The sequence below is a fragment of the Azolla caroliniana genome, unplaced genomic scaffold (assembly GCF_043228905.1).
Source record: "Azolla caroliniana isolate FFs.n. ecotype wild unplaced genomic scaffold, voAzoCaro1.0.p SCAF_9, whole genome shotgun sequence".
In the NCBI taxonomy this organism is placed as follows: Eukaryota; Viridiplantae; Streptophyta; class Polypodiopsida; order Salviniales; family Salviniaceae; genus Azolla; species Azolla caroliniana.
In genome coordinates, this window is record NW_028230444.1 from 17,053,991 (window position 1) to 17,077,570 (window position 23,580).

General features: G+C 39.3%; 9 non-coding genes across 9 annotated transcripts; all 9 read left to right on the forward strand.

The window, feature by feature from the left end:
* Positions 1 to 699: 699 nt before the first annotated feature.
* Positions 700 to 772, forward strand: TRNAF-GAA (transfer RNA phenylalanine (anticodon GAA)). Its single transcript has one exon. It is a non-coding gene; the product is annotated as a tRNA-Phe (tRNA).
* Positions 773 to 1,577: 805 nt separating this feature from the next.
* Positions 1,578 to 1,650, forward strand: TRNAF-GAA (transfer RNA phenylalanine (anticodon GAA)). The gene has a single exon. It is a non-coding gene; the product is annotated as a tRNA-Phe (tRNA).
* An 825-nt stretch (positions 1,651 to 2,475) lies between these two features.
* Positions 2,476 to 2,548, forward strand: TRNAF-GAA (transfer RNA phenylalanine (anticodon GAA)). The gene has a single exon. It is a non-coding gene; the product is annotated as a tRNA-Phe (tRNA).
* Positions 2,549 to 4,910: 2,362 nt separating this feature from the next.
* Positions 4,911 to 4,983, forward strand: TRNAF-GAA (transfer RNA phenylalanine (anticodon GAA)). Its single transcript has one exon. It is a non-coding gene; the product is annotated as a tRNA-Phe (tRNA).
* Positions 4,984 to 5,808: 825 nt separating this feature from the next.
* Positions 5,809 to 5,881, forward strand: TRNAF-GAA (transfer RNA phenylalanine (anticodon GAA)). The gene has a single exon. It is a non-coding gene; the product is annotated as a tRNA-Phe (tRNA).
* A 2,385-nt stretch (positions 5,882 to 8,266) lies between these two features.
* Positions 8,267 to 8,339, forward strand: TRNAF-GAA (transfer RNA phenylalanine (anticodon GAA)). Its single transcript has one exon. It is a non-coding gene; the product is annotated as a tRNA-Phe (tRNA).
* Positions 8,340 to 10,040: 1,701 nt separating this feature from the next.
* Positions 10,041 to 10,113, forward strand: TRNAF-AAA (transfer RNA phenylalanine (anticodon AAA)). Its single transcript has one exon. It is a non-coding gene; the product is annotated as a tRNA-Phe (tRNA).
* A 2,624-nt stretch (positions 10,114 to 12,737) lies between these two features.
* Positions 12,738 to 12,810, forward strand: TRNAF-GAA (transfer RNA phenylalanine (anticodon GAA)). Its single transcript has one exon. It is a non-coding gene; the product is annotated as a tRNA-Phe (tRNA).
* A 1,361-nt stretch (positions 12,811 to 14,171) lies between these two features.
* On the forward strand, positions 14,172 to 14,244 carry TRNAF-GAA (transfer RNA phenylalanine (anticodon GAA)). Its single transcript has one exon. It is a non-coding gene; the product is annotated as a tRNA-Phe (tRNA).
* Positions 14,245 to 23,580: the final 9,336 nt, after the last annotated feature.

Sequence of the window (23,580 nt, forward strand, 5' to 3'; positions counted from 1 at the left end):
ACAACACATGTTCAATCCACGTTTTTCGTAGGTATGTCACGAACATCTAAAGATAACATTTAGGTCTACGTGAACCCAAAGAGAAAATTCAAATGCAGGGATAGTTGAGTTTACAGTATGTCAAATTGAGCGCTTGATGCTCGGGATACAACATATGTCCTGAACCACTTCAGATATCGTTTCATGCTCGACCGAAAAAAAATTCATAAACTATTAAATTCACCGCAACACTGCGATCAAGTGCGGAAATAGTTCACAAAACAAAACATGTACCGAACCACTAGAGATATGACATTCATCCCTAGTTACCGCAAAAGTATAATCAAATGCGGGTAGACCGTCATAACCAAAATCTCAAGGTCACTCACGTGCTCGATGCAATTTCATTATAGAAAATATTTCGATAAACACTTTGATATATAATTTTCAACTGTATGCATTGCAACAGTACGATGAGATGTTGGGATAGTTGAATTTGGACATCATTCCATTGAAGATGTCAAGGTCACCTAATCGATCCACGTCAATCGTACAGAATATTTCGCGAACCACATGAGGTATCGTTTGGAACTATAGTTACCACAAACGAAAGATGAAATGTGGGAAGATAGTCATGTTCAAGAAATAAAGGTTGCATGTTGAATTCAAGTTCACCTTATATCAAGTTTATCTATATACCCCATCGAAGTGGCATCAAACGCGGGGATAGCTCAGTTGGGAGAGCGTCAGATTGAAGATCTGAAGGTCACGTGTTCGATCCACGTTCACCGCAAAAAAGATGTCACGAAAAGCTTGAGATATGATTTTGATTCATATCCAACACAAAGAAATGATCAAATAACCGGATAGGTATTATTTGAGACTAGGATGGTAGATATTTGAGTGTCACATGTTCAATCCACGTTCCTCGTAGGTATGTCGCAAACAGCTAGAGATACGATTTAGGTCTACATGAACCAAAAGACAAAATTCATATGTAGGGATAGTTGAGTTCACAGAGTGTCAGATTAAGGTTTGGATACTCAGATGTTGGATCTATGTTCAGGATACAATATATGTCGTAAACCACTTGACATGTCGTTCCATGCTCGACCGAAAAAAAATGTCATAAACTATTAATTAAATTCACCATAACAATATGATCAAGTGCGGAAATAGTTCACAAAACAAAATATGTACCGAACCACATGAGATATGACGTTAATCCCTAGTTGCCGCAAGACTATAGTCAAGTGTGGATAGACCGTCAAAATCAAAATCTCAAGGTCACATGCTCGATCCAATTTCATTATAGAAAATATATCGCCCAACACTTGAGACATAATTTTCAACTATATCCACAACAAGAGTACGATGAGATGATGGGATAGTTGAATTGGGAGATCGTTCCATTCAAGATGTCAAGGTCACATTATCGATCCACGTTCATTTCACAGAATATGTCACGAACCATTTGAGGTATCATGTGGAACTATAGTTACCACAAAAGACTTATGAAATGTGACTACATAGTCAAGTTCATGAAATAAAGGTTGCATGTCGAATTCACGTTCACCTTATATCAGGTTGGAATAAACGCGGGGATAGCTCAGTTGGGAGAGCGTCAAACTGAAGATCTGAAGGTCACGTGTTCGATCCACGTTCACTGCAAAAAAGATATCACGAAAAACTTGAGATGTGATTTTAATTCATATGCAGCACAAAGAAACGATAAAAAACTGGATAGCTATTCTTTGAAATTGGCACAGTAGATATTTGAACGATACACGTTCAATCCACGTTCCTCGTAGTTATGTCGCGAACAACTAGAGATAAGGTTTAGGTCTACATGAACCAAAAGAGAAAATTCAAATGTGAGGATAGTTGAGTTCACAATGTGTCAGATTGAGGACATGATGCTTAGATGTTGGATCTATGTTCAGGATACAATATATGTCCTTAGACACTTTAGTTATCGTTTCATGCTCGATTAAAAAAAAAAGTAGTAAACTATTAAATTGACTAGAACAAGGCGATCAAGTGCTAAAATGGTTCACAAAACAAAATATGTACCGAACCACTTGAAATATGACATTAATCCTGAGTTGTACTGCAAGAATATAATCAAATGTGGGTCGACAGTCATAATGAAAATCTCAGGGTCACCTGCTCGATTCAGGTTCATTATAGGAAATAAATCACTTAAGACTTGAGATATAATTTTCAACTATATCCATTGCAAGCGTGTGATGAGATGTTAGGATAGTTGAATTGGCACATCGTTCCATTGAAGATGTCAAGGTCACATTATCGATCCATGTTCATCGCACGGAATATTTCGTGAACCACATGAGGTATCGTATAGAACTATAGTTACCACAAAAGAATGATGACATGTGGAAAGATAGTCATGTTCATGAAACAAAGGTTGCATGTTGAATTCACGTTCACCTTATATCAGGTTCATCTATATACGCTATAGCGGCAGCATCAAACGCGGGGATAGCTCAGTTGGGAGAGCGTCAGATTGAAGATTTGAAGGTCACGTGTTTGATCCACGTTCACCGCAAAAAAGATGTTACGAAAAACTTGAGATGTGATTTTGATTCATATGCAGCACAAAGAAACGATCAAATAACCGCATAGCTATTATTTGAGGATAGCATTGTAGATATTTGAGTGTCACATGTTCAATCCACATTCCTCGTAGGTATGTCGCGAACAACTAGAGATACGATTTAGGTCTACATGAACCAAAAGACAAAATTCATATGCGGGGATAGTTGAGTTCACAGAGTGTCAGATTAAGGACTTCATACTCAGATGTTGGATCTATGTTCAGGAAACAATGTATGTCGTGAACTCCTTGACATTATGTTTCCTGCTCGACCAAAAAAAATATCGTAAACTATTAATTAAATTCACCGTAACAATGCGATCAAGTGTGGAAATAGTTCACAAAACAAAATATGTACCGAACCACTTGAGATATGACGTTAATCCCTAGTTACCGTAAGAATATAATCAAATGTGGATCCACTGTCATAATATAAATCTCAAGGTCACATGCTCGATCCAATTTCATTATAGAAAATATATTGCCCAACACTTGCGACACTTGAGACATAATTTTCAACTATATACACCACAAGAGTACTATGAGATTTTGGGATAGTTGAATTGGGACATTGGTCCATTGAAGATCTCAAGGTCACATTATCGATCCACGTTCATGTCACAAAATATGTCGCGAACCATTTGAGGTATCGTGTGGAACTATAGTTACCACGGAAGACTTATGAAATGTGAGAAAATAGTCAAGTTCATGAAATAAAGGTTGCATGTTGAATTCACGTTCACCTTATATCATGTTGATCTATATTCCGCACACAAGTAGCATCAAACGCGGGGATAGCCTAGTTAGGAGAGCGTCAGACTGAAGATTTGAAGGTCAATTGTTCGATCCACGTTCACCGCAAAAACGATGTCACGAAAAACTTGAGATATGATTTTGATGGACATTCAGCACAAAGAAACGATCAAATACCCGCATATCTATTCTTTGAGACTGGCACAGTAGATATTTGAACGATAGTTGTTTAATACACGTTCCTCGTAGTTATGTTGCGAACAACTAGAGATAAGATTTAAGTCTCGATGAACCAAAAGAGAAAATTCAAATGCGGGGATAGTTGAGTTCACAATGTGTCAAAGTGAGGACTTGATGCTCAGATGTTGGATCTATGTTCCGGATACAATATATGTCGTGAACCACTTGAGTTGTTGTTTCATGCCCGACTAAAAAGAAAGTGGTAAATTATTAAATTGACTGCAACATTGCGATCAAGTGCTAAAATGCTACACAAAACAACATATGTATCGAACCACTTCAGATATGACATTCATCCCTTGTTACAACAAGAGTATAATCAAATGTGGGTAAACAGTCTTAATGAAAATCTCAGGGTCACGTTCTCAATTCAAATTTATTATAGAAAATATTTCGCTAAACACTTTGATATATAATTTTCAATTGTATGCATTGCAACAGTACGATGAGATGTTGGGATAGTTGAATTTGGACATCATTCCATTGAAGATGTCAAGGTCACCTAATCGATCCACGTCAATCGTACAGAATATTTCGCGAACCACATGAGGTATCGTTTGGAACTATAGTTGCCACAAAAGAATGGTGAAATGTGGGAAGATAGTCATGTTCATGAAACAAAGGTTGCATGTTGCATTCACGTTTACTATCTATCAGGTTTATCTATATACCCTATAGAAGAGGAATCAAACGCGGGGATAGCTCAGTTGGGACAACATCAGATTGAAGATCTGAAGGTTACGTGTTCGATCCACGTTCACCGCAAAAAAGATGTCACAAAAAACTTAAGATGTGATTTTGATTCATAACCATTTGACATGTCGTTTCATGCTCGACCGAAAAAAAATGTCGTAAACTATTAATTAAATTCACCGTAACAATGTGATCAAGTGCAGAAATAGTTCACAAAACAAAATATGTATCGAACCACTTGAGATATGATGTTAATCCCTAGTTACCGCAAGAGTATAATCAAATGTGGATACACCGTCATAATACAAATCTAAAGGTCACGTGGTCGATCCAATTTCATTAGAGAAAATATGTCGCCCAACACTTGAGACATAATTTTCAACTATATCCACAACAAGAGTACGATGAGATGATGGGATAGTTGAATTGGGAGATCGTTCCATTCAAGATGTCAAGGTCACATTATCGATCCACGTTCATTTCACAGAATATGTCACGAACCATTTGAGGTATCATGTGGAACTATAGTTACCACAAAAGACTTATGAAATGTGACTACATAGTCAAGTTCATGAAATAAAGGTTGCATGTCGAATTCACGTTCACCTTATATCAGGTTGGAATAAACGCGGGGATAGCTCAGTTGGGAGAGCGTCAAACTGAAGATCTGAAGGTCACGTGTTCGATCCACGTTCACTGCAAAAAAGATATCACGAAAAACTTGAGATGTGATTTTAATTCATATGCAGCACAAAGAAACGATAAAAAACTGGATAGCTATTCTTTGAAATTGGCACAGTAGATATTTGAACGATACACGTTCAATCCACGTTCCTCGTAGTTATGTCGCGAACAACTAGAGATAAGGTTTAGGTCTACATGAACCAAAAGAGAAAATTCAAATGTGAGGATAGTTGAGTTCACAATGTGTCAGATTGAGGACATGATGCTTAGATGTTGGATCTATGTTCAGGATACAATATATGTCCTTAGACACTTTAGTTATCGTTTCATGCTCGATTAAAAAAAAAAGTAGTAAACTATTAAATTGACTAGAACAAGGCGATCAAGTGCTAAAATGGTTCACAAAACAAAATATGTACCGAACCACTTGAAATATGACATTAATCCTGAGTTGTACTGCAAGAATATAATCAAATGTGGGTCGACAGTCATAATGAAAATCTCAGGGTCACCTGCTCGATTCAGGTTCATTATAGGAAATAAATCACTTAAGACTTGAGATATAATTTTCAACTATATCCATTGCAAGCGTGTGATGAGATGTTAGGATAGTTGAATTGGCACATCGTTCCATTGAAGATGTCAAGGTCACATTATCGATCCATGTTCATCGCACGGAATATTTCGTGAACCACATGAGGTATCGTATAGAACTATAGTTACCACAAAAGAATGATGACATGTGGAAAGATAGTCATGTTCATGAAACAAAGGTTGCATGTTGAATTCACGTTCACCTTATATCAGGTTCATCTATATACGCTATAGCGGCAGCATCAAACGCGGGGATAGCTCAGTTGGGAGAGCGTCAGATTGAAGATTTGAAGGTCACGTGTTTGATCCACGTTCACCGCAAAAAAGATGTTACGAAAAACTTGAGATGTGATTTTGATTCATATGCAGCACAAAGAAACGATCAAATAACCGCATAGCTATTATTTGAGGATAGCATTGTAGATATTTGAGTGTCACATGTTCAATCCACATTCCTCGTAGGTATGTCGCGAACAACTAGAGATACGATTTAGGTCTACATGAACCAAAAGACAAAATTCATATGCGGGGATAGTTGAGTTCACAGAGTGTCAGATTAAGGACTTCATACTCAGATGTTGGATCTATGTTCAGGAAACAATGTATGTCGTGAACTCCTTGACATTATGTTTCCTGCTCGACCAAAAAAAATATCGTAAACTATTAATTAAATTCACCGTAACAATGCGATCAAGTGTGGAAATAGTTCACAAAACAAAATATGTACCGAACCACTTGAGATATGACGTTAATCCCTAGTTACCGTAAGAATATAATCAAATGTGGATCCACTGTCATAATATAAATCTCAAGGTCACATGCTCGATCCAATTTCATTATAGAAAATATATTGCCCAACACTTGCGACACTTGAGACATAATTTTCAACTATATACACCACAAGAGTACTATGAGATTTTGGGATAGTTGAATTGGGACATTGGTCCATTGAAGATCTCAAGGTCACATTATCGATCCACGTTCATGTCACAAAATATGTCGCGAACCATTTGAGGTATCGTGTGGAACTATAGTTACCACGGAAGACTTATGAAATGTGAGAAAATAGTCAAGTTCATGAAATAAAGGTTGCATGTTGAATTCACGTTCACCTTATATCATGTTGATCTATATTCCGCACACAAGTAGCATCAAACGCGGGGATAGCCTAGTTAGGAGAGCGTCAGACTGAAGATTTGAAGGTCAATTGTTCGATCCACGTTCACCGCAAAAACGATGTCACGAAAAACTTGAGATATGATTTTGATGGACATTCAGCACAAAGAAACGATCAAATACCCGCATATCTATTCTTTGAGACTGGCACAGTAGATATTTGAACGATAGTTGTTTAATACACGTTCCTCGTAGTTATGTTGCGAACAACTAGAGATAAGATTTAAGTCTCGATGAACCAAAAGAGAAAATTCAAATGCGGGGATAGTTGAGTTCACAATGTGTCAAAGTGAGGACTTGATGCTCAGATGTTGGATCTATGTTCCGGATACAATATATGTCGTGAACCACTTGAGTTGTTGTTTCATGCCCGACTAAAAAGAAAGTGGTAAATTATTAAATTGACTGCAACATTGCGATCAAGTGCTAAAATGCTACACAAAACAACATATGTATCGAACCACTTCAGATATGACATTCATCCCTTGTTACAACAAGAGTATAATCAAATGTGGGTAAACAGTCTTAATGAAAATCTCAGGGTCACGTTCTCAATTCAAATTTATTATAGAAAATATTTCGCTAAACACTTTGATATATAATTTTCAATTGTATGCATTGCAACAGTACGATGAGATGTTGGGATAGTTGAATTTGGACATCATTCCATTGAAGATGTCAAGGTCACCTAATCGATCCACGTCAATCGTACAGAATATTTCGCGAACCACATGAGGTATCGTTTGGAACTATAGTTGCCACAAAAGAATGGTGAAATGTGGGAAGATAGTCATGTTCATGAAACAAAGGTTGCATGTTGCATTCACGTTTACTATCTATCAGGTTTATCTATATACCCTATAGAAGAGGAATCAAACGCGGGGATAGCTCAGTTGGGACAACATCAGATTGAAGATCTGAAGGTTACGTGTTCGATCCACGTTCACCGCAAAAAAGATGTCACAAAAAACTTAAGATGTGATTTTGATTCATAACCATTTGACATGTCGTTTCATGCTCGACCGAAAAAAAATGTCGTAAACTATTAATTAAATTCACCGTAACAATGTGATCAAGTGCAGAAATAGTTCACAAAACAAAATATGTATCGAACCACTTGAGATATGATGTTAATCCCTAGTTACCGCAAGAGTATAATCAAATGTGGATACACCGTCATAATACAAATCTAAAGGTCACGTGGTCGATCCAATTTCATTAGAGAAAATATGTCGCCCAATACTTGAGACATAATTTTCAACTATATACACAACAAGAGTACGATGAGCTGATGGGATAGATCAATTGGGGCATCGTTCCATTGGAGATATCAAGGTCACATTATCGATCCACGTTCATCTCACAGAATATGTCGCGAACCATTTGAGGTATCGTGTGGAACTATAGTTACCACAAAAGACTTATGAAATGTGAGAGGATAATCGAGTTCATGAAATAAAGGTTGCATGTTGAATTCACGTTCACCTTATATCAGGTTGATCTATATTCCACACAGAAGTAGCATCAAACGTGGGGATAGCTCAGTTGGGAGAGCGTCAGACTGAAGATCTGAAGGTCACGTGTTCGATCCACGTTCACCGCAAAAAAGATGTTACGAAAAACTTGAGATATGATTTTGATGCACATCCAACATAAAGAAATGATCAAATATCCGCATAGCTATTCTTTGAGACTGGCACAGTAGATATTTGAACGATACATACTCAATACACGTTCCTCGTAGTTATGTTGCGAACAACTAGAGATAAGATTTAGGTCTGGATGAACTAAAAGAGAAAATTCCAATGCGGCGATAGTTGAGTTGACAATGTGTTAGATTGAGGACTTGATCCTCAAATGTTGGATCTATGTTCAGGATACAATATATGTCGTGAACCACTTGAGTTTTCGTTTCATGCTCGACTGGTAAAAAAGTGGTAAACTATTAAATTGAACGCAACAATGCGATCAAGTGCTAAAATGGTTCACAAAGCAAAATATGTACCGAACCACTTGAGATATGACATTGATCGTTAGTTACCGCAAGAGTATAATCAAAAGTGCGTTGACGGTCAAAATTAAAATCTTAGGGTCACGTGCTCGATTCAGGTTCATTATAGAAAATATATCGCGAAACACTTCACATATAATTTTTAACTATATTCATTGCAGGAGTACGAGGAGATGTTGAGATAGCTTAATTGGGACATTGTTCCATTGAAGATGTCAAGGTCACATGATCGATCCACGTTCATCGCATAGAATATTTCGCGAACCACATGAGGTATCGTATGGAACTATAGTTACCACAAAAGAATGATGAAATGTGGGAAGATAGTCATGTTCATGAAACAAAGGTTGCATGTTTTATTCAGATTCACCTTATATCAGGTGGCATCAAACGCGGGGATAGCTCAGTTGAGAGAGCATCGGATTGAAGATCTGAAGGTCATGTGTTTGATCCGCATTCATTGCAAAAAAGATGTCATGAAAAACTAGAGATGTGATTTTGATTCATATCCAACACAAAGAAACAATAAAAAAACCGGATAGCTATTATTTGAGACTAGCATGGTAAATATTTGAGCATCACATGTTCAATCCACGTTCCTCGTAGGTATGTCGCGAACAACTAGAGACATGATTTAGGTCTACATGAACCAAAAGACAAAATTCATATGTAGGGATAATTGAGTTCACAGAGTGTCAGATTAAGGACTTCATACTCAGATGTTGGATCTATGTTCAGGAAACAATGTATGTCGTGAACTCCTTGACATTATGTTTCATGCTCGACCGAAAAAAAATGTCGTAAACTATTAATTAAATTCACCGTAACAATGCGATCACGTGCGGAAATAGTTCACAAAACAAAATATGTATTGAACCACCTGAGATATGACGTTAATCCCTAGTTACTGCAAGAGTATAATAAAATGTGGATACACTATCATAATATAAATCTCAAGGTCACGTGGTCGATCCAATTTCATTATAGAAAATATATTGCCCAACACTTGAGACATAATTTTCAACTATATCCAGCGCAAGAGTACGATGAGATGTTGGGATAGTTGAATTGGGACATCGTTCCATTGAAGATGTCAAGGTCACATTATCGATCCACTTTCATCTGAAACAATATGTCACGAACCATTTGAGGTATTATGTGTAACTATAGTTACCACAGAAAAATTATGAAATGTGAGAAGATAGTCAAGTTCATGAAATAAAGGTTGCATGTTGAATTCACGTTCACCTTATATCATGTTGATCTATATTCCGCAAAGAAGTAGTATCAAACACGGGGATAGCTCAGTTGGGAGATCGTCAGACTAAAGATCTGAAGGTCACGTGTTCGATCCACGTTCACCGCAAAAAAGATGTCACGAAAAACTTGAGATGTGATTTTAATTCATATCCAGCACAAAGAAATGATCAAATAACCGGATAGGTATTATTTGAGACTAGCATGGTAGATATTTCAGCGTCAGATGTTGAATCCACATTCCTCGTAGGTATGTCGCGAACAACTAGACATACGATTTAGGTCTACATACCCCAAAAGACAAAATTCATAGGTTGGGATAGTTGAGTTCACAGAGTGTCAGATTAAGGACTTCATACTCAGATGTTGGATCTATGTTCAACATACACTGTATGTCGTGAACCACTTGACATATCGTTTCATGCTCGACCGAAAAAAAATGTCGTAAACTACTAATTAAATTCACCGTAACAATACGATCGTGTGCGGAAATAGTTCACAAAACAAAATATGTACCGAACCACTTGAGATATGACGTTAATCCCTAGTTACCGCAAGGGTATAATCAAATGTGGATACACCGTCATAATATAAATGTCAAGGTCATATGCTCCATCCGATTTCATTATAGAAAATATATTGCCCAACACTTGAGACATAATTTTCAACTATATTCACCACAAGAGTACTATGAGATGTTGGGATAGTTAAATTGGGACATTGTTCCACTGAAGATGTGAAGGTCACATTATTGATCCACATTCATGTCACAGAATATGTCGCGAACCATTTGAGGTATCGTGTGGAACTATAGTTACCACGGAAGACTTATGAAATGTGAGAAAATAGTCAAGTTCATGAAATAAAGGTTGCATGTTGAATTCATGTTCACCTTATATTAGGTTGATCTATATTCCGCACACAAGCAGCATCAAACGCGGGGATAGCCTAGTTCGGAGAGCGTTAGATTGAAGATTTGAAGGTCACGTGTTCGATCCACGTTCACCGCAAAAATGATGTCACGAAAAACTTGAGATATGATTTTGATGGACATCCAACACAAGGAAACGATTATATACCCGCATAGCTATTCTTTGAGATTGGCACAGTAGATATTTGAACGATACTTGTTCAAACACGTTCCTTGTAGTTATGTTGCGAACAACTAGAGATAAGATTTAGGTCTCGATGAACCGAAAGAGAAAATTCAAATGTGGGGATAGTTGAGTTCACAATGTGTCAAATTGAGGACTTGATGCTCAGATGTTGGATCTATGTTCAGGATACAATATATGTCGTGAACCACTTGAGTTGTCGTTTCATGCTCGACTAAAAACAAGGTGGTAAACTATTAAATTGACCACAACAATGCGATCAAGTGCTAAAATGCTACAGAATACAACATATGTACCGAACCACTTGAGATAGTTCATTGATCCCTAGTTACGACAAGAGTATAATTAAATGTGGGTAAACAGTCTTAATTAAAATCTCAGGGTCACGTTCTCGATTCAAATTCATTATAGAAAATATTTCGCTATACACTTTGCTATAAAATTTTCAGCTATATGCATTGGAACAGTACGATGAGATGTTGGGATAGTTGAATTTTGACATTATTCCATTGAAGGTGTCAAGGTCACATGATCGATCCACGTCAATCGCACAGAATATTTCGCGAACCACATGAGGTATCGTGTGGAACTATATTTACCACAAAAGAATGATGAAATGTGGGAAGATAGTCATGTTCATGAAACAAAGGTTGCATGTTGAATTCACGTTTACTTTCTTTAAGGTTATCTATATACCCTATGGAAGTGGAATCAAACACGGGGATAGCTTAGTTGGGACAACATTAGATTGAAGATTTGAAGGTTACGTGTTCGATCCACGTTCATCGAAAAAAAGATGTCACAAAAAACTTGAGATATGATTTTGATTCATATCCAGCACAAAGAAAAGATCAAATAACCGGATAGCTATTATTTGAGATTAACATGGTAGATATTTTAACGTCACATGTTCCATTTACATTCCTCATAGGTATGTCGCGAACAACTAGAGATACGATATAGGTCTACATGAACCAAAAGAGAAAATTCATATGTAGGGATAGTTGAGTTCACAAAGTGTCAGATTCAGGACTAGATGCTCAGATGTTGGATCTATGTTCAGGATACAATATATGTCGTGAACCACTTGACATGTCGTTTCCTGCTCGACCGGAAAAAAATGTCGTAAACTATTAATTAAATTCACCATAACAATGCGATCAAGTGCGGAAATAGTTCACAAAACAAAATATGTATCAAACCACTTGAGATATTACGTTAATCCCTAGCTACCGCAAGAGTATAATGAAATGTGGATAGACCTTAAAACTCAAAATCTCAAGGTCACGTGCTCGATCCAATTTCATTATAGAAAATATATCGCCCAACACTTGAGACATAATTTTCAACTATATCCATACCAAGAGTACGATGAGATGATGGGATAGTTGAATTGGGGCATCGTTCCATTGGAGATGTCAAGGTTACATTATCGATCCACGCTCATCTTACAAAATAAGTCGCGAACCATTTGAGGAATCGTGTGGAACTATAGTTACCACAGAAGATTTATGAAATGTGAGAAGATAGTCAAGTTCATGAAATAAAGGTTGCATGTTGAATTCACGTTCACCTTATATCAAGTTGATCTATATTCCGCACAAAAGTAGCATCAAACGCGGGGATAGCTCAGTTGGGAGAGCGTCAAACTGAAGATCTGAAGGTCACGTGTTCGATCCACGTTCACCACAAAAAAGATGTTACGAAAAACCTGAGATATGATTTTGATGCACATCCAACATAAAGAAACGATCAAATATCCGCATAGCTATTCTTTGAGACTGGCACAGTAGATATTTGAACGATACATGTTCAATAAACGTTCCTCGTAGTTATGTTGCGAACATCTAGAGATAAGATTTAGGTTTAGATGAACTAAAAGAGAAAATTCCAATGCGGCGATAGTTGAGTTGACAATGTGTCAGATTGAGAACTTGATCCTCAGATGTTGGATCAATGTTCAGGATACAATATATGTCGTGAACCACTTGAGTTTTCGTTTCATGCTCGACTGGAAAAAAAGTGGTAAACTATTAAATTGACCGCAACAATGCGATCAAGTGCTAAAATGGTTCACAAAGCAAAATATGTACTGAACCACTTGAGATATGACATTGATCCTTAGTTACCGCAAGAGTATAGTCAAATGTGGGTAGAAGGTCAAAATTAAAATCTTAGGGTCACGTGCTCGATTCAAGTTCAGTATAGAAAATATATCGCTAAACACTTGACATAGAAGCGTGACCAAACACAGGGATAGCTCAGTTGGGAGAGCGTCAGACTAAAGATCTAAAGATCACGTGTTCGATCCACATTCACCGCAAAAAAGATGTCACGAACAAATCGAGTTATGATTATCCAACATCAAGAAACAATCAAATACCCGGATAGTTATTCTTTGAGACTAGCACACTAGATATTTGAACGTCACATGTTCAATCTACGTTCCTTATAGGATGTATGTCACGAACAACTAGAGTTAAGATTTAGGTCTACGTACGTGAACCACAAAAAAAATTCAAATGCAGGGATAGTTGAGTTCACATAGTGTCAGGTTGATGACTTCAAGCTCAGATGTTGGATCTATGTTCATCACACAAAATATTTTGCGAACCACTTTCGATATCATTTCATGCTGGGCCGAAAAAAACAATGCGATCAAGTGCGGAAATAGTTCAGAACACAAAATATGTACGCAACCACTTGAGATATGATGTTTATTAAAGAGTACGATCCAGGTTCATTATAGAAAATATATCGCCAAACACTTGAGATATAATTTCCAACTATATCCATTGCAAGAGTACGATGAGATGTTAGGATAGCTGAATTAGAATATCGTTCCATTGAAGATGTCAAGGTCACATGATTGATCCATGTTCATCGCACAGAATATGTCGCAACCACTTGAGGTAACGTGTGGAATTATAGTTACCACAAAAGAATGATGAAATTTGGGAAGATAATCAAGTTCATGAAATAAAGGTCACATGTTGAATTCATGTTCACCTTATATTAGGATGCCATTTCCCCACAAGAAATGGCATCAAACGCGGCGATAGCTCAGTTGGGAGAGCGTTAGACTGAAGATCTAAAGGTCACGTGTTCGATCCACGTTCACCGCAAAAAAGATGTCACGAACAACTTGAGATAGGATTTTGATGCACATGCACCACAAAGAAACAATCAAATACCCGGATAGCTATTTTGGGAGAGTGGCAAAGTAGACATTTGAACATTATATGCTCAATCCACGTTCATCATAAGAAGTATGTTTCGAACAACTACAGATATGATTTAGGTCAACGCCAACCATAAGTGAAAAATCAAATGCGAGGATTGGTCAGTTCGCAGAGTGCCAGATTCAAGAATTGATGCTCAGATGTTGGATCTAGTTCAGGGCACAAAATATGTTGCGAACCACTTGAGATATCATTTCATGATCAACTGAAAACAAATGTTGTAAGCTATTAAATTCATCGCAACAATGCGATCAAGTGCGGAAATAGTTGACAACACAAAATATGTACCGAACCACTTCATATATCATGTTGATCCGTAATTACTGCAAGAGTATAATCAAACGTGGTGGGAGCATCATACTCGAAATATTATAGAAGATATATCGCGAAATTCTTGAGATATAATTTTGATCTATGTCCACTGCAAGAGTACGATGAGAAATAGGAATTGGGACATCGTTCCATTGAAGATGTCAAGGTCACATGACCGAACCATGTTTACAACAGAAAGTATGACGCAAACCACTTGAGGTATCATATCGAACTATAATTACCAGAAAAGAATGTTAAAATGTGGGAAGAGAATCAACTTCATCTCATAAAGGTCACCTATTGAATTCATCTTCATTGTATATCATGTTGATCTATATGCCTCGGAAAACTAGGATCAAACACGGGGATAGCTCAGTTGGGAGAGCGTCAGACTAAAGATTTGAATGTGACGTGTCGATCCACGTTCATCGCAAACTATAGATTTGAACGTCACATTTTAAATTCATGTTCATTGTAGGAAGTATGTCAAGAAAAACTAGAGATATTATTTAGGTCCACGTTAACCACAAGAGAAAATTCAAGTGCAGGGATAACTGAGTTCGCAGAGTGTCAGATTGAAGGCTTGATTCTCAAATATTGGATATATGTTTAGGGTATAAGATATGTCGCAAACCATTTGAGATATCGTTTTATGCTCGAGACAACAAATGTCGTAGACTATTAAATTCACCGCAACAATGCGATCAAATGCGGAAATAGTTCATGTAAAGAATCGGGTATCATTCTTGTGTAATGGAAGATATGTGTGTTATGTGTATGTGTGAGAGGAATTAGAGGAGAGATTAGAGAACACAAAATAGATAGAAAAGGAATACTCAAGAAGAAGGTGTATATTGCACAAATAGAATAAGAATTACAAAATGTAGCATAATAAGGAGTCACAACCGACTTAGTGTGAAGTATGAGGAGGGTGCTTTATATAGATTCACCCTCTCTCTTCATTAACTTAAAATAACCACTCTGTCTCTTGGGGAATGTGAAGACTCATAGTAATGGGGAATATGTAACTCATTAGTTATGTGTCATAGAATATGATTCTATGACACATAGTTAATGTGTAGAGAGTAGTGGTGTGATTCTTGACCTTTGAGTAATCACGGATTCTCAAAAGGTGTGTTCACACATTGCACTATGTTTAGCTTGATTCTCAACACATCCCCTCAAGCTCAACTCGGGTAGGTTCCTTTTGGTGGATGTCTGCTTCGGCTCGTATCCGGTTCGGACGATCTTTGGTGTCCACTTCGGCTCGTACCCGGTTCGGACGGTATCTGGTTCTTGCTTGTACTCCCCCTCAAGCTTGGCAAGTCAGGAATCGTCAATCCGAGGTCTAACATGAATTGCCAACGTTTCTCGGCTCCTAAGGCTTTGCTGAAGATGTCAGCCATCTGAAGATTCATGTTGAAGGTCGACATCTCCGGCCTATACGTGCTCTCAAATGAAGTGATAGTGCACTTCGATGTGCTTTGTGCTCGCGTGGAACACTGGGTTCCGAGCCAGATATATACTACTCATATTGTCGCAGTAAATGGGAGTCGGATCCTTGATGGGGACGCCCAGATCCTTCAAAATCCTCAAGAGCCATACGGCTTCACATGCAGCTACGGCTGCGCCCCTGTATTTGGCCTCCGTACTCGAAAGTGTGACGGTAGGCTGCTTCTTACTACTCCAAGATATTGCTCCGCTACTGAACGAGAAGACAAATTCGGAGGTCGGTCGTCGATCAACGAGATAGTCGTATTGGTGTGGCCGATGCGTAGAGAACGTAATCCATTGTGCCGCTCACGTATCGTAATACTCGCTTAGCGCAATCCAAGTGAATGTTGTGTGGTTTTTGCATGAATTGGCTGAGGAGTTGGACTAGATAGCTAAGGTCGGGTCGAGTGATCGTGAGATAGAGGAGACTCCCGATTAGTTGACGATATTGGGTCGGCTCGCACTCATCTATGCCGAGGTCAACATCCAATTTGAGGTTTCGATCGAGAGGCGTAGCGAACGATTTGAACTCAATCATCCAGAACTTGTATAACAAGTTGAGAATGTAGTGCCGTTGAGAGATCATAATGCTGGCCGGAATCCGAATTACTTCAATGCCAAGGAAGTAATGAAGCTCGTTCATGTCCGTCATCTCGAATTTGTTGGAGAGGAGGGACTTCAACTTGTTGATGTCGACTAAATGCTCACCTCCAATAACCAGATCATCCACGTAGAGGATGATGACAATTAGACTTCTAGAGTCGTGGCGTACGTAGAGGGAGTTGTCGGATTTCGACATTCGAAATCTGATTTGGTGAAGATATTGCGTAATCTTCGAATGCCAAGCACGCGGTGCTTGCTTGAGGCCGTAGAGTGGCTTCTTGAGTTGGCACATGGCTTTCGAATGAATGCATGATTCGAAGCTGGGAGGTTGTACCATGTACACCTCCTCTTCTAATTCGCCTTGAAGGAAAGCGTTCTTGATGTCCATCTGGTGGAGGTGCCACCCTTTCGCCACTGCAAGTGCAGTTACGGTCCGCACCGTCATCATCTTTGCCACAGGGGTAAAGGTCTCTTCATAGTCGATTCCATGTGTTTGTGCGTATCCTTTCGCTACGAGTCGAGCTTTGTAGCGGTTGACGGAGCCGTTGGCATTATACTTCACCTTGTAGATCCATCTGCAGCCAATTGCCTTCTTGAGCGGTGAGTGGCGAACGAGATCCCATGTCTCGTTCTTGCATACTGCACACATCTCCTCGTTCATTGCTTCGATCCATCGTGGGTCCTTCGCGGCTTCGGAAAAGGTTTCCGGCTCCCGCACTGTTGGTACCTTATCATAAAGGCGTAATGGTACACCATGTAATCGTTGTAGCCGAATCGGCTTACGGGGTTCTTTTCATGGGTGGATCGGCGGAGCTTCTTATTTGCGGATACTATGGCTTTCTCCGCTCCATTTGTCCGGATCTCAAGGCCTTCAAACTCATTATCGAGGGAGTGAGTCGATTCGTTGCCGTCGAAGTGATCGTCTTCATACTCTGGCATTTTCACCATCCCTTTGTCCATCTTCGGACTCGGCTCAGATGTGCTTTGATCGCTCGGGGGCTCTTGTGGCTCACTAAGCCTTGTCGTTATTGGGCTTTCTTCGTAATTGAGTCGATCTTCGGCTTCTATCTCTATTTCGGCGGAATCCGGGTCAAGCAGAATCAAAGTCGAAGTTGTCTCTGGTGCATACCAGGATGCGGACTCGTCGAAAATGACATCTCGACTTACTCGAGATTTTCGAGTTGAGGGGTTGTAGCACTTGTACCCCTTTTGCTCCAGTGAGTATCCTACGAGGATACATTTCTTCGACTTCGGGTCAAGCTTTTGACGCTTCTCGTCGGGGATGTGCACATACGCAATGGATCCTAATATCCGGACGTGTGATAGATCTAGCTTCTTTCGGAAAAACTTTTCGTGCGGCGTGAGGTCATGGACGCCGGATGTTGTACACCGATTCATGAGTTATACGGCTCTGTTAGCCGCTTCTGCCCAATACGACTTCGGCACGTGCTTTTCGTTCATCATGGCCCGTGCTACTTCAAGGATGTGCCGATTCTTTCGTTTGGCCACTCCGTTTTGTTGTGGCGTATGTCGACACGAAAACTCTCGCCGAATTCCTTCTTTTCGTAGATATGCCGTAAACTCATTCGAGAAATATTCCTTGCCTCCATCTAACCGAAGACATCGTACATGTTGACCCGTGTCTTTCTCGACTTCATTCTTGAATTTTTGGAAGTGTCCAAACACTTCACTCTTTTGCCGCATCGGGTAGATCCAAGTGTGCCTAGAGAAGTCGTCTATAAAGGTCACATAGTATTGGCATCCACCGAATGTCGTCGTCTGAGCCGGACCCCATACATCGGAAATGGGTGCCGATGTTGCTTGTCGAATTGGCAAGCGGCACACACACCTTCAATCTCTTTCTCCATGAATGTCGGGAGCCCGATGATGACTCCTTTCGATTGCATTGCCTTGACCTTTTGGAGGTTGATATGGCCAATCCGCTTGTGCCATAACTCTATGTTGGAATCGGCTTTCATGCCCTTTGCGAACATGGCCGATTTCATCTCGTGCGAGTCGAGAATGAACATTCGGCCCTCTCTCCATCCGCGCACGATGAGTTGGCCCTCTTTTTCTATGAAGCAACCACCTTGATTAAATCGAACTTCCATTCCTTGCTCTACAATTTGGCCGAGGGAGACCAAATTCTTCGTAATTGTTGGAACATGCAAGGCATTTTTAATGTATTTTTTCTTACCTTCTTTTCTGAACGAAACATTGCCGATGTGCCGAATCGGATGCGTAGTGTCGTCTCGGTTTCGACATAGTCGGGTCGGTCCGGCTCTCGAAGTTCTTGGAACCATTCTTGATGTGACGTCATATGGTTCGAGGCATCGGAATCCATGAACCATACATCTTTCGGACCGGAGACACTAGTAGAAGTAGAGGCCGACATAGAATTCACTCTATGTCTCATTACGAATAATCCACTGTAGTCGTCGTACTCGTAGTCCGTGCGTAATTGGTCAGTTGTCGACTAGTGGAAGCCAACTCACGCATCTTCTTTCGGCACTCTTCTTCGCGGTGGCCGATTTTGCCGCAATATCCGCATTCGACCAAGCTTTGTCGGTTTGGACCGGAATGGAAGCTCCCCCTTCTTCCAAAGGTTCCTCGATGGCTTCCGTCTTGATGCCGAAATTGCGAGTTGTTTTCGTATGTTGGGCCTTGTCCGCCTTGTCCTTGGCCGAATTGGCCTCTTCTTGCACGGTCATGTCCTCTTCCTCCGTCCGAATGTGTGTAGATCATGTGGCCTTCTGAGGCATTGCTCCTCGTTAGAACATGGTTTTCTTCGACCAACACCATAGATTGAAGATCAAAGGAGGGTGGATTCTCCTGTGCTAGTACGGCGGTCCGCATTGCGCTGAATCGTGGTGCAATGCCGCCGAGGCATATTTGCACCATCTCATCATCGTCCACATTGACTCTTATCGAGCCAAACGAGTCGCAAAGCTCCTTGATCTTTAGGGTGTAGCTTGTGATGCACATATCCCTTTGTTGAATGTTGTTCAACTCTTGGCGGAGTTGAAGCTTTCTCGCGGTAGTGTTGGCGGCGAAAATCTTTCGTAGATTCTCCCACGCTTCCTTCGGCGTCCCGGCTTCTCGAATGTACCCAAGCATGTGGTTGTGAACACATGTCATCAAGCAATACATCACTCGGCTTGCCGCTTGCTCCCACGTTGCATAGTCGGCATCTTTCGGGTTGGGTCAGTTTTCTTGTGCTCCCTTGATGTAACCCCAATAGCCTTGGATGACAAGATATTGGTGCATCTTGTACTCCCAAGATGTGAAGTTGTTTCGTTCCAACTTCTCGCTAGGGAGAGCGCACCCCATTTGAGTATTCATTGTCGATTAAGCTTCCTTTCTTTTCCTTCTCTCTCGAGCACGAGCTATGTAGTGGTACTATGATAGCGATGAGCCAGTTCTTCTTGAACGTTGGCGTAGAGCACAACGAACGATCATGATGAGGCGAGTGGGCTAGATCGAGCTACCAAATCACTCTGATACCATGTAAAGAATCGGGTATGATTCTTGTGTAGTGGAAGAGATGTGTGTTATGTGTATGTGTGAGAGGAATTAGAGGAGAGATGAGAGAACACAAGATAGATAGAAAAAGGAATACTCAAGAAGAAGGTGTATATTGCACAAACAGAATAAGAATTACAAAATGTAGCATAATAAGGAGTCACAACCAAGTTCATTATAGAAAATATATAATTTTGATGTATATCCACTATGAGAGTACAATGAGAAGTTGGCATTGGTGAATTGGGACATCGTTCCATTGAAGATGTCCATGTCAAATTATCGATCCACGTTCACTGCAAAAAATATATCGCGAATCACTTGAGCTATTGCATTAAACTATAGTTACCACAAAAGAATGATCAAATGTGGGAAGAGAGTCAACTTCATCACATGTTGAATTCACATTCACTGTATATCATGTTGATCTATATTCCCTAGAAAACTGGGATCAAACGCGGGGATAGCTTAGTTGGGAGAGTGTCATACTGAAGATCTGAAGGTCACGTGTTCGATCCATGTTCATTGGAAAAAAGATGTCACGAACAACATGACATATGAATTTGGTCCATATCCACGTGTTCGGTCATTTCTTTGTGTTGTGCTCTCTTATAAATAACCCATATTTTTCTTCCATTTGATATAACGAAATATTTGAAGAAAAAAGTTCAAACAAATGGGACAAAACTGCCATATTAGTTAAAAAAGAGTTTTAAGAGAATTTTTTTGCAATAAGAAAAATATCATCTCCCTCTATACTATCCTTTCCAACCATTTTATTCTTATTTTTGCATACTTCTCTAATAGAAAGAATGACATAGATCATAAGGAAAACCCTTAGTCCTAATAGTATATTTTGTTGGCTTTTTGTTTCACTTTGACAATAACTAATCAAAAGGTAAGTCGGGCTAAGCTTTCTCCCACTTCAATGGCTTAACGATTTCCATATGAAGTCGGGGTCATCACAACCAAAGTGACCATATGTAGGGGTCTTCTGGTAATGTTTGTTTCCGCCTCTGCAAAGGTCAAGGTGAATAGCTGTCATCTAAGGTAGAAAAACATTGGGATTAGGGTTTCTTGAAGTAAAAAACATTCTCATCATTTCGTTTCAATTTCAAGAATAAAAAGGAAACACAATGAATACATTTTCCTAAACTATTATACATTCCTTGACCAATATGCACAACCAAACTTGGTTTCTACTAAGCTCCAAAGAAGAATAGTGTTCAATATTTTGTCATGACTTTATTTGTATGAAAAAGGACAAAACATGCCACAATGAGTAAAGAACAAGGCTTAGGAAATACCGGGACAATGCAATGATGAGCAAGTCTTGTTGCTGCAACAATACTCTTCACAACTTGCCTCACAATGTAGCCTTACTCGAATTGAACTTGGCATGGTCCTTCCTAGAGAAAGCACCACCATCATGAGCTCCCAATGAGGCTTCTCAAGACCATAAGAACTCTTTTTGCCAGTGAAATGACAATAGCAAATACACAAATTAACATGGAAAAAAAGAACATGAGATGGAATGCTACCAATGCATGTGTGCATGCATTCATACATGCATACAAATAGACACATACAAACACAACTATGCATATGCAAATACACATGCACACGTATGAATATGGTAAAAAATTGATATGGTACTAAATCAATAACCCTCGAAAAGTGGTTTGGATCCTAATGGCCACAAATTCTCACCTTCTTGTAGCTCATCCTACACATCCTTGCTTGCCAAAGGAGGCCACTTCGAAGAGGTCAATCATGCTCATGGCTCCTTCTCTCTTGCTCTCTTTGCTTTCTTTTCCTCTCTCTCTCTCTCTCTCTCTCTCTCAAACCAAAGCAACTCACTTACTATTGATAACTCCAAAATGTAAACATACATACATCCATGTCATGAAGAAAAAACCCTTACAAATAAATTCCCAATAGCTACTATTTCTAAGCAACTAGACTCAATAAAGTGGAAAAGGCCGATAAAAAATGCAAACAAAAAGACACTACTTCTCTTGGATAGTTAATTAATTAATTTTAATCAAACAATGAGAATCCCTTTCTCTTTTACTTCTTCCTTCTCTTCTACAATAGGAGCACCACCACCACCACCACTACCCCCTCCCCCACCCGTAGCCGATGTTATTGATCCACTAGACACAAAGCCGCCCCTCATCCACCGCCAATGATTACCTGGAAGACTGATCCAAAAGCGCAAGAAGAGAGAGAGAGAGAGAGAGAGAGAGAGAGAGAGCTTCATAAGCAAGTGCTAAATATTGAAGGAAGAATCAATGGATCTCTCAAGGCAACCTCCATCCTCCGAAGCAAGGTGTTTCTTAGCTCTCCAAGAGCCACCGCCGCTTGTGCTGATGAAGGTCAAGACGACCAACCATAGATACAAATAAACATTGTCTCTCTCTATCTCGTTTCTCCTGTGAGAAAAAGGGAAAGAAGCAATTAACAAAGATGAATCTCTCTCTCTCCCCCCCCCCCTTCTTCCCCCATTTTTTCAAACAATTAGTGTTTTAAAAATAGTGTGTGTATGTTGTATATATATGCATGTGTATATATGTATGTGTTGTGTGTATGTAGGTAGGTACATATTGTATTGTATATATTGTATGTATGGCATGTTAGTATGTAGGGTATGTGTTATGTGCTTATGCGTATGTTCTATGTATGTGCATATGTATTGCATGCATATATTGTATGTTCTATGTATTGTATATTCTATGTATGTGCATTGTATTGCATGTGTGTATGTATGTATATGTTTTTATTTATTTTTTTATTTTTTTATTTTTTTAATGAAGATATCCTGTCATTAGTATAAACAAATTACAAGATTTTAAACCTCTATGTAATCGGCGGGGGAAACAACCATTTCGGTGGCTGAAAATGCCAATAAGGAGTAGTGTACCTGGATGTCACAAATGGAGTAGCTGTCCAGATAATAAGAAACTCCTGCCGTTGAGCAATTTTAGCATCAGAATCTCCCACTATACCATCCCATTGACCCTTCAAAGCATGAACTATCTCTAACCAAATATTTGAAATCACTTCAGCAGGTGGTGTTTTCAGATTATGGAAAACGAGAGAACACCGAGCTTTCCAAATGTGATAGACAGTGGTACTACTCAATATCTCCCATATTGGCTGAACTTCCTTCCTTACTCCTGAAAACTGTAATGACATCAGTGATAATGTACGAACACTTCCATTTTTAGTGTAAAACCCATGGTCCATAGATTCGATGCCATAATGGAACACATCACGGGCAAGTGA